The following is a 14,623-nucleotide window of genomic DNA, read 5'->3' as shown; positions in this document are numbered from 1 at the left end:
AATTAAATATAACACAGAGAAATGAAAGGCACACATCATTTCCATGGAAGCGGTCTCATTAACAGTGCCAAACGCCATAGGTTTTTAAACCATGCCTTTTTATGCCTTTTTTCCTTCTAAGAGTTTGAGCTTTAGTAGGGGAGATAAGATAAATGTATTACTATAGTAAGAGTTCAGGAAATATATGAGTCCTATAACTGGAACAGTGACACGTAAAAGGAAGGAAAGGCAAAGGGGAAAGAGGTCACTTGCTGCTTCTGTGATCTGTGAAGGAAAACCTTGGAGTGGAGGTGACAGACCAGACCTTAAAGGCAATCAGGCTGAATGGGAAGTAGGCATTGTATGAAATGGTTTATTTGCAGGCATGGAGTTGAGAAACCCAGATAGTGTTAGTGGAACAACATAGATTACTTGGTTGGAGGAAGTTTACGTAGTGAAGCAGTGTCTGAATTATTTGGAGGGCTAGGTTAAGGAGTTTGGTATCAATTATCCTAAGAACATTGAATGAAAAAAGTCCCTAGTTTCTTGAACACATACTTTGTGCTAAGTACAGTTTCGAACATTTTATGTTCATTGTTTAATTTAATTCTGAAAACGACCCTATTAAATAAATATTTTATTTCTTCTATAACTCTGAAGCAGGCTTTCCCTACAACAGGACTACTGACTGCATAGTTTTTTGTTCAGAGGATTGTCCTACGCATTGAAGGATTTTAGCAATATTCCTATCTTCTGCCTGCTGGATGACAGTATAATTTTTCCCACTCTGACATCTAACCCAGTTGTGTCAACCCCAAAAAAAACAAAAACAAAAACCCAAACATCACTGTCTTCTGGAGGGGTAAAATGACCCCAAGTTATGAACCACTGCTATAAAGATTTTCAAATACACCTTGAATTTAAAAAGTTTTTCTTACAACAAAGTAAAGATGAATAAAATACCCTGATTTCACAAATTCTCAACTGAAAAATATGAATTTAAGAAATATGATGGTTTACCCTTTTTATAAATGAAACTGTTTTAGAGGGATTAACTGCCATTGATCTTGTAAGTGGTGGAAACACAATTTGAATCTAAGTCTTTATGATACTCAAAGTTGTATTTTAACCTCTATCTTATGCTCTTCCTATATAGTTCTTAACAATTTTATAGTACAATACTGGAAGTGAAGGCATAAAGAAAGCATGAAACATCTCAAATGTAAGTTTTAAAAATTTTTTGCAAAATGTTAAAAATACTTTTTTTTCCAACAAACCTATTCATATTTGACTAGTTAGTACCGAAATAGAAAACATACTTGGCGTTGGCCTGTCGTTTCAGGGCCATCTTCCCTTCTCTCAGTGGTTCTAGTGTTCCATGTATGCTAGTTGATGAACCTTTTCTATTGGTAAATTGCAAATAATGATATTTAAGTGAAATATTACCTATTTATTAGTAGTGGCCAGCTTGGTGCTTTAGTTGAGATAATTTTTTCATTTACCAGTTAAGTCTTTTTTCCTTTAAAGAGTGGGCGTGGTTTAGTTGAATATTGTTGGTACTTAAATACCTTGCATAGTTTTTCCATTTCTTTTAAAATATTGACTCAAAAAACACTGACTCTTCATCAACATAACTTTTTCCCTATGCTATGAATTTTCTTCAATTTTATTTTATTTAAAAGTAAAATCTTACAAATATTCTTAGTTGTATAAATATGCCTTCATGCCTTATACAGTTAATGCAGATAATGTGACATTGCTCTTTGACTTTCTGCTCCTCTTTCATTTGTGACTGTCCAGTTTTCCCAGCACCTTTTATTAGAGAGATTTTTTCCCCCCTTTTGTAGGTTGTGGCTGTTTTACGATAAATTATTGGTATATGTGTGGATTCATTTCTGGACTTTCAATTCTGTTCCATTGGCCCATGTGTATATTTTTATGCCAATACCATATTGGTGTTCTGTTCCTTTTTAGTTCAGTGTAAGATCAGGACATGCCTTTGATGTCTCCTTTTCTCTCCTTTTTCCTCAGGATTGCTTTTGCTATTCAAAGTCTTTTATGGTTCTACATAAATTTCAATATTTTTTGTTCAATTTCTTTGAAGAATATTGTTGGTATTTTGAAGGGAGTTGTGTTGAATTTATGGATTACTGTAGAGAGGATGGTCATTTAGATTATATTGATTCTCCCCATCTATGAGCATGGGATAGCTTTCTGCCTCTTGTGTTGCCATCTAAGGTCTTTTATAACATCTTGTAGTTTTCCTTGTGTAGGTCCTTCACCTCCTTGGTTAGGTTAATTCTGGTGTATTTGATTCTTATTGAAGAAGTTGTGAATGGAATTATTTTCTTAATTTCTTCTTCTCATTCATTGTATATGAAAATGCTATTGATTTTTGTATGTTGATTTTGTAACCTGCCACTTTGAAGTGCTCATTTATTCTTTTTTTTTTTTTTTTTTTTTTATAGAGGCATGCTTTATTTATTTGTTTGCTGGTTTGTTTGTTTTGTTTATACATGCACTGGGTACAGTCAGAAGCGCGGGAGGGTGAGAGAATTCACCAGAGCCAGAGCGGGGAGCAGAGCAGGCAGAAGGACCGAAGTACACTGCTGAGGGGAGCAGCGGGCGGCAGGAGAAGTCTGCACGCCATGTGGGACCCTCCTCCGGTGGCCGGGGAGCAGCCGGGGATCGAACCGGCGCCGCAGAGGCCGCGGGCAGCTTCGCAACCCAGCGCTCAACCGCTGCGCCACCGGGGAGGCCCTCATTTATTCTTTTAAATAGTTTTTTAGTGGAAACTTTAGGGTTTTAAATATATATAGCGTATCAAGTGAATAGTGATAGTTTCAGTTGTTTTCTGGCTTAGATTCCCTTTATTTCCTGTTTTTTTCTGATTGCTCTAGCCAAAACATCTAATACTAAATTAAACAGAATGGTTACAGCAGGTATCCTTGTTTTATGCCTGTTCTTAAAAGAAAGTTTTCCTTTTTCATCATTATATATTATATTGGCTGTTGGTTTGTAATATATGGTCTTTATTATATTCCTTTTATTTCTGGCTTGTTTAGAATTCTTGATGTAAATGTTGTTGAATCTTATCAAATGTATTTTTTGCATCAATTGATAATTATCAAATGATTTTTATCTTGACTTTTGTTGATGTAATGTATTATATTACTTGATTTGCATTTTAAAACGATCCTTTGATACCTGTATTAAATCCCACATGATATGATGTAAAATCCTTGTGATATAATATTGAAGTCAATTTGCTATTGTTTTGTTGAAGGTTTTTGCATCAGTATTCATCAAGGATATTGGTCTATAATTTTCTCTTATGCTGTCTTTGTCTGGCTTGAGTATGAAGGTAATGTTGGTACTGTAAATGTATTAGGGAGTGTTCCCTCTTTTTGGATTTTTAGAAATAATTTGAGAAGATGCGTATAAGTTCTTTTAAAGTTTGATAAAATTTATTATAAACCCATCTGACCTTGGACTTTGGGGAAGATTTTTTTTACTAATTTGATTTCCATGCTTACGATTAGGTTTATTCAACTCTTATTTTTGCATAGTCTTTTTGATGCCTGTTTTGTTTATTTCTACTCTTGTTTTTATTATTTCCTTCCTTCTACTAACTTTGAGTCTTGTTTGTTCCTCTTTTTCAGCTTGTTTTAGATGTAGTATTAAACTGTTTATTTGGAATTTCTTTAGCTTCTTACTGTGGGCCTGTATTGCAACTGTCTTTCATCTTAGTACCACTTTTGCTGCATCTTATAGATTTTTGGAAACTTGTGTGCTTGTTTTCATTAGTCTCAAGGTTTTTTTTTTAAATTTCTATTTTAATATCCTCTTTTGTCTAGTTGACGTCTAACTATAGCATTATGACCAGAAAGAATACATGGTATGATTTTAATCTTTGTACTTTTATAGACAATTGACATAAGGTCTATTCTTGAAAATGTTTCATGTGCACTTGAGAAAAAGTGTATGCAGTGTTTTTTGGGTGGAGTGTTCTGTACATAACTGTTAATCCAATTTAGTGCAAAAAATCTAAACTGTATTACATTAAAGGCCTACACAGTATTACATTTAAGACCTGTACAGTAGTGTCTGTATATAGTTTTCCTTCTACCATTTAGCCCCTTGTTTTTCTGGAACTTTTTACTTTTTTTAAGTACTCACCCATAGTTTCCCTACTTGCTAATAGTCATGATAATAAGTATTTGTATACTGTTTTGAGTTCTTTAGAAGAGAACATAAATTGCAAAGTGTTAGAATCTATCAGTCTCACACTTAGGCTGACTTTAGATATTTTATCTCATTTTTCACTGCCAACTAGGAAAAATGAAACAGAACTGGAAGTATAACAATAGAGAGGAAACTAAACTCCCTCTGTAACCATCATAGTTATACCCTGCAGTTTTATACTTAATAATATCTATGATTAATAATATTTTATTTTCTTGAGATGAAGAGATAGAAGTTCAATTAACTAAAATCAGTGTTTACCACCCCCCCACCCCACAAACACACACCCCTTGCACTTTATAGTTCACAAACGTAGGGTCCTGGGAATGTATGTTTATGATTTTTGAAAAAGTTACTTTGGGGGCCTCCCTGGTGGCGCAAGGGGTTAAGCACTGGACTATGAAGCAATCCGAAGCCTCTACAGCACGAGTTCGATCCCCTGCCCTCCAGGGAGCAACCCACATGGCGAAGCAGACCTCTCCTGTCTCACCTGCTGCTCCCCTCAGCAGTGTATTTCCGTCAATCTGTTCTGTTCCCCAATCTGTCTCTGGTGAATCCTCTCACCCCCTTCATCTCTGGCCTGTGCCCCAGCTCTTGTATGCATAAATAAGTAAATCTTTTTTAAAAAAGTTACTTTGAAACATCGCCCCATTCTTAGCCCCCTCCTTTCCTGCCGTTTTCTGTTTCTAACATGGGAATTGCATGCAGATTTTAAGTCATTTGGGCACTTAGAATAAAGGGTATTTGAAATATTTTAAAGCATTTTCCTCAACAAAGGAAAGTTTCAAAGTAGATAGTTTCATTTTATACTGCTGGCATTCTACGGTTCTTAAGATTCTTTTTTTCACTGTCTTATTTTTCATCCTCTTTTTGATAACAATAACTTTTTCTCTAATTGTGTGTTTTGTAAAATTTTGTATTGTAATGGATTTTGAAGCATCAGAAAGATTGTCTCTTTTTTAAAAAACTTCCTTCATTTTTAATTTAGATGCTAGAGGTCTTGTAAGTTCTTGAAACTTTATTTTTTGATGGTTAATTTTTTTTTTCCAGTTGTTGACATAGGCACAGATTCAAAACGCAAAAGGTATAAAAGGGCAGATCAAGTAAAAGGTTGCCTTTTCACCTGTAGCCTGGGCCACTTAGTCTCTCTTTTAAGCCAGGTGATATTATTTGAAGTCTGTTTTTCAAAAGATCTCTTGAAGGACAGTTAAGTATAGTTAAAACGGTAAATTTTGTGTTATGTGTATTCTACCACAATAAGAAAAAAGATCTCTTGAAAAAATAATAGAAAATGGATTGGAGGGGACTAGGAGTGACGCAGGGGGAAGTGTGGTCCAGGTAAGAGGTTATATGGCACTGTGAATTTAGATGGTAGTGATGGTGGTAGAAAGAAGCGAATGGGTAGATGGTGATTGACTGGACATGTGGAGGGAAAAGAAAGGTGACATTGTGGGTAGTGTTAAGATAGAATTTAGTCACTGAGGGAGATTTTATTTAGAAAGGGAACAATGGAAGAGGGTCAGGTTGTGTGTGAGAGATGCATGTGGGAGATGCATGAGTTTGAGGAACATCACAGTAGGCCCTGAAAAATTTATATGTGGAACTTAGGTGACCTTAGGAATGGAGAGATGGAGAGAAGGGAACACAAGACAGGAGAGTCAACAGAAGAGCCCAACAGTATCCAGAGAGGGAGAAGGAAAATCAGGAGAGTGTGGAATCCTCAGGGTAGCGAAGAGAACATTGAGGATGAGGAGGAGTACAAGGTGCAGCTGAAGAAGATTAAGCAAAAAGAGACCTCGAAAAGTCCATTGGATTTATCAACAGCAAAATTAATGATGACTGAGAACATGTTGAGGATAGTTGTGGAGGCAGGATCTTGACGAGAGTAGGTAGAAAGTGAGAGATTATATAGGTTGCCTTCACTAGTAGTCACAAAATCCAGCTCAAATTGGCTAACAAGATTAATTGGCTCATATAACTGGAAAACTGGATGAGCTTTGGGTTTTGTTGACCAAGGCGCCAGCTCCATCTTTGTGTGATTCCCTTAGTTGTACCCTTTATCATGTGTTTCATTCTCCAGATGCTTTCTCTCATGGTAGCAAATGGCTGTCAGATTTCCAGACCTCACATTGACATGGAACACCAATCAGACATCTTCCCTGATTACTGAACCAAAGTTCTGTCTCTTTTCTTGCTTTTTTCTTTCTCTTTAAATGAACAAAGCCCTTTGTACAAAAATCTCAAATATATGAAATGACAACAAACCATGTTATTTTTTAACAACAGCCTTTTATTCTTCATCCAGTCTCTACAACCATCAACTGATGGCCAGTTTTGATTAATCATTGATTATTGAAGCATATCCCAGACATCATTTCATCTGTGAATCTCTTAGATAGATACCATCTATCTCCAAAATTCAGGGACTCCCTTATAAAATATGACCATGGCACAGCACTAAGAATCTCATCATTAGTGTTTCTCTGATTGTCTCATAATCTTTTTGGTTTTATTTATTTATTTTTTGTTTTACAGTTCATTTCAGTATCAAATAAGAATTGTACTTTGTAATTAGTTGATAAGTCTTTTAGTTTTTTAAATATATAGGCTCACTTTCCATATTATTGTCTTGTGATTTATTTATTAAAGAAACCAAGGTATTTGTACTATAAAGTTTCCCGCGGTCTGAATCTCCATGGTATTGTTTAACAGGTTTCTTTTTGTCCCCTGTATTTCTTAAAAATTGATAGATCTAGAGATTATATGGATTCAGGTTTGAATTCTCTCTCTCACCTCTCCTCTCTTCGTAGGTGGTACATACTTTTACCAGGAGACAATATCTAATTATCTCTTTTTTATCATAACTTCATTTATTTGACAAAATATTTATTTAAAAAGAGACTTCCCTTTATTAAGTACTCGTTTTACCCTGTGTGAGAAACTGCCTTGTTGAACAATAGTCTCCAAGTATGCTACTGGGGAGACTACCCCAGAAGTCATAGAACAGAAAAGCTCAAGATCAAATTAAAATGCTTAAGCCATAGGGCTTGTTAAATCAATTTATAGTGAGAAATGAGGGGAAAGAGACTGGGTAGGTTAACAGGCTGAGGATGAGCCAGGGAGAAAGAAGCACACTCCCTGAACCCCATGGGATATAGTATTCATGTATCTGTCCCACTGATGGCATTGTCTCCAGGACCAGAGCTGAGGTTCAAACAAGGAGGCCCATAGTGACACATGGGCCAGTGATCCACACTTGCTCAGTCAGAGAGACACAGGGGACAAGCTTGCCTGCTGTAGCTCTAGCTTGCCAGTAAGCCTGATAAAGAGCTGTGGGTTTTGTGGCCCACTGGCCAAATTGAGGACTCATGAATATTAAGTGTTCATATATATTTAGTGCTTATTGCCTGTTTGTTTAGTCTCATGCAGATTTAATATAGCATGACTTTTTAGTGCCTTGTATTTTACTGTTTACCAGGGGCTAATACGAATATTATAAATATATGAATATTATAAATTACTCCGGGTAGTTTGTGAATATTACGTGTCTTTTTCTATCCTTTCCTATGTTTAACATACACATTACTAACCATTTACCTTTATTTAACATGTTGTGAATTCTGTTTATTTCTTTTTTTTTTTTAAATATAGAGTAACTTTTATTTATTTATTTTTAGGATTTATTTATTTATTTATACAAGCACTGGGTACAGTCAGAAGCGCGGGAGGGTGAGAGAATTCACCAGAACCAGAGCGGGGAGCAGAGCAGGCAGAAGGACCGAAGTACACTGCTGAGGGGAGCAGCGGGCAGCAGGAGAGGTCTGCGCACCATGTGGGACCCTCCTCCCGTGGCCGGGGAGCAGCCGGGGATTGAACCGGTGCTGCAGAGGGTGCGGGCAGCTTTGCAACCCAGCGCTCAACCGCTGCGCCACTGGGGAGGCCCCTATTTCTAGCAAACATTTTGCTTACTAATACTTATGTATACTAAGATCTGAAAAGTTTCATGTTTTACAAACTACAAACTTACTCATCTTTTATAAAAATTAAATGCTCTTTAAAGCAAAAGCATATTACACTGAGGTGCAGGGAAGGCAGTATAGATGCTGTGTTCTTTCCTTTTATGGGGGGATGTTGAACCAAACTGAATGAATCACTGGCACCCATGAATCTGAAAGGTGTGAAGACTAGGGAGAAAGAACACTCTCAATAGTGACTGGTTTGTGCAAAGGGCACATGGTTTCTAGGAGTTGCGTATGGCTAGCAGAGGCATAAACTACATCTACTGAAGAAAGATGGGCAGGGTCGGAATCATTCCTTTCCTGTAGGTCATAGGAAGGATTTTAATACGTAACGAAGTTGAAAGTGTTTGAAAACCCTAGGGTTTGGGTGGTGGGGAGTGTGACATAACCAAATCACTTATGGGAAATAAGCACACTGGCTACATGAGAGAATGGTTTGGAGTAGGGGTAAGAGTGAGTGTGAAAAGACAACAGGAGTAAATATAGTAACTCAGATGAAAAATAATGATGGCCTGGACCAGGGTTACGTGAACTGAGATTGTGAGGAGAGGAGGTGGACTTGGACTGGATTTGGTGATGGATTTTATTTGGGGTTGAGGGTGGGATTATTGATGACTTAGATTTCTGACTTGTGCAACTAGATGCATAGTGATGTAGTTCCTTGATGTGGGGAACACTGGAAGATGATCACATTTGGGGGAGAAGATTGATTTGGACATTCTGGAGTTTTGTAATCTTTTTCAGCATAATTTCATATATGTCAGAATAATCTAAAGAACTTCCAAATACTGTTTACCCAAATTTATCAACCGTTGACATTTATTCTAATGGTCTTATTATTCTCTCCCTCCCACACAAATACATTTACGCAGATATATGTATATATATTTTCTAATCTATTTGAGAATGCAGTAAACATTGTGCCCCCATGTCTAAATACTACAGTGTGTCTCCTAAGATGAAGGTAGGTCTCTTGTGTCATTGTAGTAAAATGATCAAAGTCAGGAAGTTTAACTTTGATAAGATATTATCTAATCTACAGTCCATATTCAGATTTTCCAATTGTTTTAATGTTCCCATGTCAAGATTCACTTATGTGTCATGCATTTGCTTTTTTGTTGACCTCTTTAGTCTGTCTTTGTCTTTCTTGATATTGACACTTTTGAAGACAGCACCCTGAGTTGCATGTTGCGCTGGGCATCAGAACCTTCTTGAGCACTGCCTTAGATTTTGCCAAACCTCCTTTGCCGTGTGCATCTGTGCCAGTTCTCTGCAGGGACCACTAGCCCACCTATCTGCTCATGTTCCTTCACTCTTCTCTGCAGTGCTGTCCCCTCAGTCAGCAGATGTCCCCTTTTGCCTTTGGTCTGCATGACTGTGATGGTGCGATCCCCTATTGGACGCTGGCGGTGTCCTAGTAAGAATGCCTAGTTCCTATGCAGAAAACCAAAGTAAGAGACCTGCCCAGAGAGGAGAGTTAATGGGAACCCAGGAACTAGAGACCATTTCCTGGCCCTTGGTCCTCTTGCCCTCCTGTCCTTTCCTTCTCTTCTGTTTCCCCTTCATTTTTCCCTCCCTGCTCCCCTCTGACTGACCCGTCCATGCACCCCCTATCATCACTGCCACCACCGCCATCTGTCTCTCATGCACCCCCTGTCATCACTGCCACCACCACTATCTGTGTCTCTACCAGCAGGTGTACCCTGTTGCCCCCCTGCACAGTACCATCCCTGCATCCACCAGGCACTTGGGCAAGGGCACCCAGGAGACAGCCCCTTGGCAGCTAGGCAGCCCTTGAGAGGAGACATTCATATAGAGGAATCTTCCCTCCCCTCAGCTGCCAAGATTAGAAGGACTCCACATCTTCCTTTCTATATAATAATGTTGGAGAAGAGGGTGAGGTGGAGGGGGAAGGAAGAAATAGGAAATTCTACTTCTCTGTACCCCCGAACTGTCTGAGTCTGCAGTGTTCGTATTTTCCATTTATTAAAATATATTTTTACCTTTACAGGAACAGTAGGTCTGTTAGTTTGTAGAAAGTCCCTCAATTTGGATTTATTTTATGTTCTTCATAATTAGATTCAAGTTCTGCAAATCTGGCAGGTGTGCCCTGAAGAGATGCCGTATCCTCAGTAAATCCTATCAGGGGTACATAATGTTTGTACCAGTGTTGCTGATGTTAATGTTGATCATTTGATTAGAATGGTATCTGCCACTTTTCTTTATTATAAAATTTCTATTTTTCTCTTTAATTAATAATTTATGAGATAATTTGAAATATCCTATTCATCAAACCTGTAACCTTTTTAGCATTCCAATGACTATTCTTGCTCGAAACAATTACTAGTTATTGCTTTATTAGTAAGTATTCTACTACAGAGCTTTCCCTTCTACTTCCCCACCCCCACTTAACTATATCAGGGCGGCTTCACTGATTCTTGTTTCATTTAATGGGTTGTGTCCTTTGTTGTCTTTATTTTGATGCTCAGATTGCCCCACATTTGAATAGTGGGCTCTCTTTCCAAGCGAATTCTGTGCTCTTTCAACATGGCCCCATCATTTATTAGCATTTCCTTACTTTCTGATACGTACACCCACCCACACCCACTTTCCTCCCACCCCATCACATCTTAGCCTATCTTATATTTTTCCTGCTCCAGCCCTGGAAACAGCCATTTTCTCAAGAGCGCTGGTTCCTTTTAGTGGGAGGCATATTAGAGAATGAGATCCACAGTCATGTACAGAAATGTCACTACATTTCAGACCAGGGCCTGATGGTGGTCCCTGTAGTGTGCCATATAGCCTGGGTGGGTAGTGGGCTATGAGATCTAAGCTTATGTAATTACACTCTGATGTTAACACAGTGATGAAACCACCTATTGATCCACTTCTCAGAATGTGTCCCTCTGTTAAATGACACGTGACCAGAGATGCTAGGCTTATTGCTACTGGGTTTGGCAGGGCTGGGAAAACACGTATGTATATGTAATATGACCACATGTCCTAGGTATAGACCAATATAAACCACCATGTGTTCATATTAATTTCCCATTTCAGTCCATACCAGAGTTCATTCCAGTCTTTTTCTTTGCATTTTTGTAATTCCCCTTGTCACTGAGAAATCTGGCTTCCATTTTGAGTAGGTTTCTTTGTGACATTCAAGTAAAGAGTTGAGTAGGCAGGTGGCTTTTAAGGATATGGAACTCAGAAGAGGTGATTTAGTCTCATAGGTTAGTGGGAGGAGTGGAGGAGGTAATTTAAGCTCAGAAATGTCATACAGCATTTAACACATCATTTGGTAAGTGTAGAGAAGGAGGGAGCTAGCTTTTAATTGGTGGCTTCTCAGAAGGTAAAGCTCTATGTTTAGGTACATTACATCCATTTAGTAAATATTTGGGTGCCTCTTGTGTTCCAGGCACTCTTCTATTGCTAGTGACATGGGACAGAGTAGTAGCCTGCTCTCCTTGAGACTACATTCTAGTGGAAGGAGGCAGAAATAAATATAAGTATTATAGGATAGTAATCATTGTTAATGTATAGGATTAAAATAGGGTGATCATGGGCCTCCCCTGGTGGCACAGGCGGTTGAGCACAGCGCTGTCGGCAGCCTCTGCGACTTGAGTTCAATCCCGGCCAGCCAGCGACAATCCCACATGGTGCAGCAGACCTCTCCTGTCTCGCCTGCTGCTCTCAGCAGTGTATTTCAGTCCGTCTGCCTGTTCTTGTTCCCCGCTCTGTCTCTGGTGAATCCTCTCACCCTCCCGTGTTTCTGGCCTGTACCCGGTTCTTGTATGCATGGATAAATAAATCTTAAAAATAAAATAGGGTGATCGGTTGGATAGCCAGGGCATGTATGTTTCATGAACTTCAATGAGAACTGAATAGAAAGAGCATCCATATGAAGGCTAGCGGGAGGAACATACCAGGCAGAGAGCACAGCTAGTGCACGATTCCCAAGGCATGAACTTGGCATATTGTAGCAACAGAAAGAATTGGGTGTCTGGAGCATGGTAGCCCTGGGGAGGTGTGGGAAGTTGAGGTCAAAGTAGTAGTAGGAGGCATTACCAGGAATATGGAGAAACTTGGAAGTTATTAAAAGATCCCATAGCAACAAGTGGTGGAATTGACTCATTTTTAGAATTAAGGTATAATTGATGTATAACATTAGTTTTAGGTGTACAACATAATCATTTGATATTTGCATGTATTGTAAAATGATCACCATAATAAGTTTAGTTAACACCCATCAGTATACATAATTATAATCTTCTTTTCTTGTGATGAGATCTTTTAAGATCTATACTGGCACCTTTCAAATATGCAATACAGTATTATTAACTGTAATCACCACGCTGCACATTACATCCCCAAGACTTGTTTATTTTACAATTCATACTTTTTATCACCCTTCACCCATTTTACACCCTTACCGCTCAGCAATCACCAGTCTGTTCTCTGTATCTAAGAGGTTTTTTTTTTAAAGTTCACATATAAGTAAGATCAAAATGATTTGTCTTTTTCCCTATGACTTATTTAGCATTATTTGGCATAATGCTCTCAAAGTCCACACATGTTGTTGCAAATGGCAAAATTTCCCTTTTTTTATGGTGGAATAATAATCCATTATACATGTTACCAGATTTTCTTTATCTGTTCATCCACTGAATCACACTTAGGTTTCTACATCTTGGCAATTGTAGATAATGCTGCAGTGAACATGAGGAGTGCATCCATACATGTTTTTGAGGTAATGTTTTCTTTTTATTTTTTAATGAATACTCAGAAGTGGAATTGCTAGATCATATGGTAGTTGTATTTTACCTATTTAAGCTACATTCATACAGTTTTCCACAGTGCCTGTATGAATTCACATTCCCACTAATAGTGTAGAAGGTTTGCCTTTTGATAATAGCCATTTAACAGGTGGGAGGTGATGTCACATTGTGGCCTTGATTTACCTGTTCATTAGTGATGTTGAGCACCTTTTCATAACTATTGCTGACCTTTATGTCTTTGAAAAAATGTTTGTTTATATCCTCTAACCATTTTTAGAAAATTTACTTTTTATATTTATTTTCTTACATTGTTGGTAATTTTTGATTTCTCCCCTCGTATTTGATTTCTCCCCTCAGGTGTAGTCCCTATAGTTGTTCTACCACCATCACATCATAGATCATTGTGCTTTTCCCTATTTTGATCCTTCTTCCTCCCCCTCCCCTGCTATATGCCTTAGATCTATGGTTCACTTGGAGTTTTTCCTTTATTTCACCTATAAGGGAAACCATCTGAAATTTTTCTTTTTTCCTTCAGACTTAGTTCACATAGCATAATCCCTTCCAGCTCCATCCATGTTGCCATCAATGGATTTATCCTTTTTGATCACTGAGTAGTATTCCATTTTGTATATATACATCTTTTATTTTTTAAAGATTTATTTATGCATACAAGAGCTGGGGTACAGGCCAGAGATGCTGGGGTGGGGTGAGAGGACTCACCAGAGACAGTGCTGGGAACAGAACAGGCAGACTGAGTGAAATACACTGCTGAGGGGAGCAGCGGGTGAAACAGGAGAGATCTGCTGTGCCATGTGGGTTTCTCCCTGGCCGGCCCGGAATGGAACTCATGCTCAGAGGCTGTGGATTGCTTCATAGTGCGGTGCTTACCCCCTTCCGCCACCAGGGAGGCCCATATACCGTATCTTCTTGATCCATTCATATGCTTTGGGCATTTAGGTTGTTTGTGTATCTTGGCTATACCCATTTTTTAATTGGGTTTTTTTGGGGACTGTTGAGTTATGTGAACTCTTTAGATCTATTGTGGATATTAACTTAATTATCAGATCATGACTTGCAAGTATTTTCTCCCATTCATTTGGTTGCCTTTTCATTTTGTTAGTGGTTTCCTTGTTGTGCAGAAACATTTTAGTTTGGTGTTGCCCCATTTATTTATTTTTGCTTTTGTTGTGTTTGTTTTGGTGTCAAATCAAAAAAATCATTGCCAAGACCAATGTTAAGAAGTTCACTTTTTTTTTAGGAGTTTTATGGTTTCAGGTCTTACATTCAAGTCTATAATCCATTTTGAGTTAATTTTTCTGTATGTATGACAGTGATCTAGGTTTTTTTTATGTGTGTAGTTGTTCGATTTTCCCAGCCCCATTTATGTAAGAGATCGTTTTTTTCCTATTGTATATGCTTGGTTTCTTTGTTGTAAATGAATTGATTATGTATGATGGGTTTATTTCTGGGTTCTATTCTGTTCCACTGATCTGTTTGTTTTTATGCCAATACCGTGCTATTTTGGCTACTATACTTTTGCGATATAGTTTGAAATCACAAACTTGAAATATAGTTTGAAGAACACAGCCTCCATCTGTGTTAAGA

The 14,623-nt window shown here is 38.0% G+C and overlaps 1 protein-coding gene across 4 annotated transcripts in view; it reads left to right on the top strand.

The window, feature by feature from the left end:
* CAMSAP2 (calmodulin regulated spectrin associated protein family member 2) overlaps positions 1–14,623 on the top strand; it is a 93,877-nt gene that overhangs the window by 5,140 nt on the left and 74,114 nt on the right. The gene's annotated exons all lie outside the window — the stretch shown is intronic.

Source organism: Talpa occidentalis, unplaced genomic scaffold (genome assembly GCF_014898055.3).
Source record: "Talpa occidentalis isolate TD23 unplaced genomic scaffold, MPIMG_talOcc4v2.1 talOcc4.8, whole genome shotgun sequence".
Lineage (NCBI taxonomy): Eukaryota > Metazoa > Chordata > Mammalia > Eulipotyphla > Talpidae > Talpa > Talpa occidentalis.
This window is presented reverse-complemented; position numbering and strand designations above follow the sequence as displayed.